We start from the raw sequence: 6,111 nt of genomic DNA, 5'->3' as shown, positions 1-6,111 counted from the left end.
GTTGGATTTCTTCCTCAAGTCTCATGTGTTCTGTCTCTTGCGACTGTGTGATTCCTTCTTTCTGGGCTTCGCAAACCGTTGTATCTACGGGTGCTGTCATGCGCGGACTAGGCTTTGCCTGCTCCATAGGGATTACAACATCTGCTTCATACTTCAGTGTCGGAAGTGTCTGCGCGGCTAGGGTTTTGCACATGGTCCAATAAGCCCATAGAACTGCCAGTACGCGCAGATCCCAGTCAGTGCATCTCACATGGTGAACCGTGTCCAGTACTTTGCATACTTTGTTAAAGGCTTCCACGCGGATAATTTGCGGCGCGCTTGGTCTTATCCTACTTTGTTGTTCGTGCCATCTTCTTGCTCACTCCTGTTTGTTGGTCCCGTTTCCTATCGTGAGAATGTTGTGCGTTCATGCAGGTTGCATACCATACGCTTATACCCATTAGGAGGGGTGGGCGCGCAGGCTGTTTCATCCATCATACCCGACTTTCATCTACATTTGAGTCTTTCCAAACCATATGAGCATCATCCTTTTGCATTCCCACCATTCCTTCAAATTCCGATGGTGCGTACCCCACCACCTTGCGGGCATAGCGCATAGTGCCCATTTTAGAGCGTCGAAATGCTATTGTTCCAGTACTTCCCTTTCAAATTTGGTCAGGAAATCATCCACTTTGCTCAACCCGTCACACATAGGCATATCTCTTACCTTTGTTGTCATGTAGCGCAGTGATCTTATCATCACGTTGCAATTGAGCGTGGTTACCTCTTGTAACCGGCTTTGCCATCGTTTTATTTCCTCATTCGAATCTGATGTGCAGGAGCTTTTGTGCTCCCACGAAATCCTGCCATCCGCTGTTGGATTCACCCGGTCCTGCTCCCGAGCGGTTATCTTGTATATACGGTGTAGATCGTTGTCGCGCACTGGCTTTGTGTAGTGCAATCCTTCCACAGGGTCTAAAGGTACCACTACGCGTAGTGACTTTTTCTCAAAAATAATCTTGCGCTTTTTTAGATTTATCACTCCATTCATGTCAGTGGCCCAATCTATTCCTAGCAACGTGGGATAGGGATTGTTGTCATCGACAATATTTATCACTTCGAAATCTGTAAGCGCGCTCACACCTTCGATATCTACCGTTATTCCCTGCAATCTTCCCATTGGTAGGATCTTTTGCTAGTTCACCATTCGCAATTGAATAGGAGACCATTGCAATGCAGGCCTGCCCATACGCTCCCATGTTTGCTTTGGTAGAACGTTCGCGTCTGACCCTAAATCCAAAAGCACTTGATCCATTTCATATTCCCCAATTTGTGCAGTAAATCTCATCTCTCTTCCCGTTCGCGTTGTGTGGTTCCCGAGCTTCCAGACTACGCGCAATTGTCTTGACCCAATGCACCTAGTGATGAGTTCTTACAGTCCCTTCATAGCCTTGCTGTCGCGCAGCAGCTTCATGCATGTCTCCAGAAAGGTAGTGAGCATTGATGAGTCCATCTCCGATTCTAGTTTGTCTTTACTACCTGAAGTGGAGGCCTCTGTGAAGCTCTTCTTAGCTTCCTTGAATGCCTCCTTCGCGCGTTCCAAATCAAACTCTGGTTCCTTTGTTGGAGCCTTGCGAACCCAGGCACTCTCTTTGGGCTGCTTGCCCTTGTCATATCTTATCGTGATACTGCTTCGGAGCACGATGTTTACATTTGGGTCCTCTTCACGCGGCTCAAACCTCATCATTTGCAGGTTTTTAGTCGTGGAGGCTGGAGTGTTCCTTTATCGCACAACCTCGTTATCAGTGTGGGGCAATCCTCTGTTTCATGATCTAATTGGGTACAATATAAACATGATGTTTTCATTGAATTTGTACAATCGTGGGCATAATGCCCTGGCCCTCCGCAATTGTAACAAATCAGCTGTCCACGACCCCTTCCTGGTCCCATTCCACCTCGACCTCATCCGCACCCCTAAAATCCAGTGCGTTCCATCCCTACATTTTGATCGAGGGCTCGCATTTCAGCTTGAACTCTATAGGTAGGAGTCTGATCCATCATCATTTCGTAACTTCTACAGGTGCGATCATCATGGCCTACTGATCTGTAGAAGTTACAGAACAACTATTGGGACGCCTGCGTATACTTTTGTAATTGGTGGTATTTATCTGTAGCATGCTTCCTTCCTATCTTACAAATCGCGCACCATAATGCAGGCACCATGCTCGGTCCTGCTTGTGCCTCTGGTCTCAATGGAATTGGTCCTCCTCTCGCCAGATAGTTCGCGAAAACTGGACAATGGTCCTTGTCATGTCCCTAGCCTTTGCACTTTATGCACCATACCTCCTCGCGCACTTCTGGGTGAGTTGTCCTGTCTTGCTTCAAACTCTACATATCCAAACACAAATTTTTAAATGCGTGTGGATTTGTTGCACTCCCAGACTAGGATCTTGTATCGGGGTCTCGTGCAATCTCATTGCGATCTCCAAAGCTTCAGCCTAAGTGGATAGCTTCTGCTGTGACATCGCGGTCCTTAAATGTGGCGTTAGTGATGCTACAAACCATGCGCAGTGCTGCCCATCTGTCAAGGTCATGTTGGCTTTGCGAATCATACCCTTTAGTCTCTGATCCAGCTCCCAGGGGGTCTCACTTGGAAGCATCACGATTTCCTTAAACCCGATAATCGACTGTGTCTTCGATTTTGGCCTGCTAAATTCCATGTTTAGCACAGCTTGGATATCCGCGATCCCTGTGTTTGGATTGTCATTGGAATTCTTAATGTACCATGTTAGTGCGCGATCCTGCAATGTGCTTACCAGCATTGCCTTCTTTATGTTGTCATCTGTGACTCCTTGCGCTTCCCATACAGCCTTTACCACGAACCAAAATTGGTCTAGATCTTCGTTCCCTACTCCTTTGAACACCGACAACTTTATTGCGCTCACCATATTGAACTGTGGTGGTGGCGGAGGTGGTGTGGGCAGAGATGGGGGTGGTATGCGCGGAATTTGTTGCCTTATCAGATTGATCACACTTCTTGGTGAAACCTTCGTGAGCTCTTCCTCGCTTTCTCGCCGAGGCGAAATCAAGGGGCTAGTTTCTATCTCTGCGCTACCTTCGTTTCTATAGATCCTCCCACTTCGCATAGCCCCAAACATCAATTTATTCGCATAACCCGCTTTTCACACAGTAGCATTTTAATCCAAGTGTTCAAAGATTTAACGTACTTACCTCGCAGTCCTTTGAGGAAGCATCGTTCCGCCTCGCTGTAGCTGACTGAAGTATCTACTGCGAACTCGATGATAAACCCTCCTATAATTCGATCGAGCTAATGGTCCATAGCATGCGCGATCTTATCTTCCGATGCTTCTAGTCTGTGCACCAACTCTGGAGTCCACACAATAGGTTTGTCGAGCCTACACCTTCCTTGACTGTCTGCTAGCTTCGCGATCCACTCGTACAACTCAGAGGGGAAGGATGCAAAGAAAATTTCATGGATTTCCGTATATAAGTAGCGCTCTAACCACTGTTCCTTCGATACTCGCGGATTCCTATTTTCCTACGCCGCGAACTCATGAATCTTTCTGTCCAGCCACTCTTCAATTTCTTTCTTTGTTGGATTCCAGTGACACGACATCAGACATCTCTTATGCAGATCCCGATCCCAGCAACAGAACCATTTGTTGGATTGTTGGGGCCTGACCCAGGTTCAAAGGTGATTTAGCCAAACAAATCCCGGTACTACTGGCCCTTTCGGCAACAATCTGCAGATCGCGGACTGAGGTCTCACCCGAAGTAGTATGGGAGGGTGCTAGAACCAGGTTTCTGCACCTTGGAGATGTCTAATGAGTTCAAGTAGTCCGTGGTTCGACCCAACGCGCATATCGCTACGTGCACTTACCCGTACTTCACAGACTAAGATGTTGCCTTCGCGCAGCCCTACTCGGGACCGAACACTGTTATTACCCAAGCCTTTACTAGTATTCCGCTGTTAGTTGATTAAATTAGCTTACTTGCATGCTTTAAGTTATACGTAGCAATATAAATCATTCATACAGGTGCACGCAATAAATAAACAATATAGTTGCAATTTATATCAAACATGTAATAACCCAAGAACAGATACACAAAATTAAGATAAAACTTCTCTTTATTGTTTTCTTCCTCGGTTACAGACTCGACTCCACTCTGCGCACTCAGCTACAGGGGTACACGCACTCAGCTGCAGACTACTAGGCCTCTACGCATTCAGCTGCAGGGCCTTCGCCTACTCTACAACCCAAGACACACTTAGACTCTTGCTTTGTTCTTCTACTTCGCTGCCTATTACTTAGTTAGTTCTTTTACTCTTAGAGCCTCGCTCTATTTATACAATCCCATGGTCAGTGGACCATGGGTAGGCCGACATTACATTACAAGACTAGGGCAGACAACCCTGTGACTCTATCCCGAAAACATGCCTTAGGGGGATTCCATGCCCAACAATCCAAGTCCAAGCTAAGCTCTCCAAGCACTCCTTCTCCAAGCCAAATGAGTCACATATATGCATAATCTTAACATAAGGGTGCAAATAGACATAGACCAACCATTTGGGAATGGGAGAGGGTTAATATATAGGCTGGGAAAGGGAGTTACAATCTCTCCAAAGATAGGAGTAGGCCCTTATCTCAAGAAGGTAGCTCATAAGGATAAGACCAAAAGGCCAAGTTGGGAGAATTCAACCTCATCGATGCCAAACAACCTCCAGATCGCCGCTCTGGAAGCTTCTAGATCACGAATATTCTCATCCTCTTTGGGAAAATTGCCTTTTTGGGATCATCACGGGTATACAAGTGAACAGAGTGATGCCATCGCAGGTCAAGTGCAGTGCAACAGGCGATCATTGATGTTTTTAGTCTCATAAGCGCAATGATTTTCAAATTAGGGTTTTGAACAGAGTGATGCCATTGCGGGTCAAGTGCAGTGCAACAAGTGATCATTGATGTTTTTAGTCTCATAAGCGTGATGATTTTCAAATTAGGGTTTTAGAGCTGTTTCTTTCAGAGAAAGCTCAAGGCATTTTCCAATCAATGTCTTAGGAAGGATCTGAGTTGCATATATGAATGAGTACATTATATAATGGTCATGTTTCAGGAACTTCAGGGTATGTCACAGGGAAGTGCAGGAGGTGTGACAAAATACTGTGTAACAAATGCCCCCTAAAGCATGAAGGCAGAACGAGGAGTGATGGCTGAGATGCTTTACGAGCTTTTGCAAGGACGAGGACAAACACTATCAGGAGACCTGCAAATCAAGGACGCATATACATATACATATATGATATCAAAACATGAATCTATGGTATGGACGCAACCATCCAGATAATAAGGACTATATGAAAGGATCCATGGTATGGGCGCAACCATCCAAATGAGAAGGATCATCTGTGAATCTAAGATCCAAGGTATGGTCACAACCATCTGATATAGAAGGATCACCATAAATGTAAAGTCCCACGGTATGGTCACAACCATCCGTATAGCAGAAACATGTGTACAATCATGAATAACATATAACTCCACGTAGCCTAAGTCATATCAGACAAGACTCAAGGTCTTGCACTCCATCCTGACCCGATCAAAGTACGAATTCTAACATGCGAATAAATGTGTTGAAGTTGAACATGCTAGAAAACCACCTGATTACCGGCCAATGATGTGGACCGTTAACAGGTATGAGAGAAACCACCAATAATGATAATGGCTCTCAAGGTACAACAATACAATCCATGAATGTGATAATGAAACTGAAGTCAAACACTCGTGGAATCATCCAATCGAAGGCCAATGATGAAGACCTATCGTCGGATGCGAAGAACTTGCCATTAAAGCATGCAAGCTCCAAGGTACTAAAAGGGAGTTTCTAAGTCATCTTCCTAGATAATGAGTTGAAGTCGACAGGAAGCGACCCGTCGAAGGAGGGCAATGATGAGTCCCCCATCATAAACACAAAACGAGGAATAAAGTGGAATGAAATGATTAAGATCCAAGACTATAATAATGAGTCAAACATTGTATAGGTAAATAACTGCAGATATGACTTCTCTTGAACATTGGCGACACGACTCCGGAGTGTGGCAGAATTTGACTCAAC

This window comes from Pinus tabuliformis, chromosome 7 (genome assembly GCF_031772625.1).
Source record: "Pinus tabuliformis cultivar Carrire ecotype Pingquan chromosome 7, CPIR1, whole genome shotgun sequence".
Classification (NCBI taxonomy): domain Eukaryota; kingdom Viridiplantae; phylum Streptophyta; class Pinopsida; order Pinales; family Pinaceae; genus Pinus; species Pinus tabuliformis.
Note: the sequence above shows the minus strand (reverse complement) of the source record.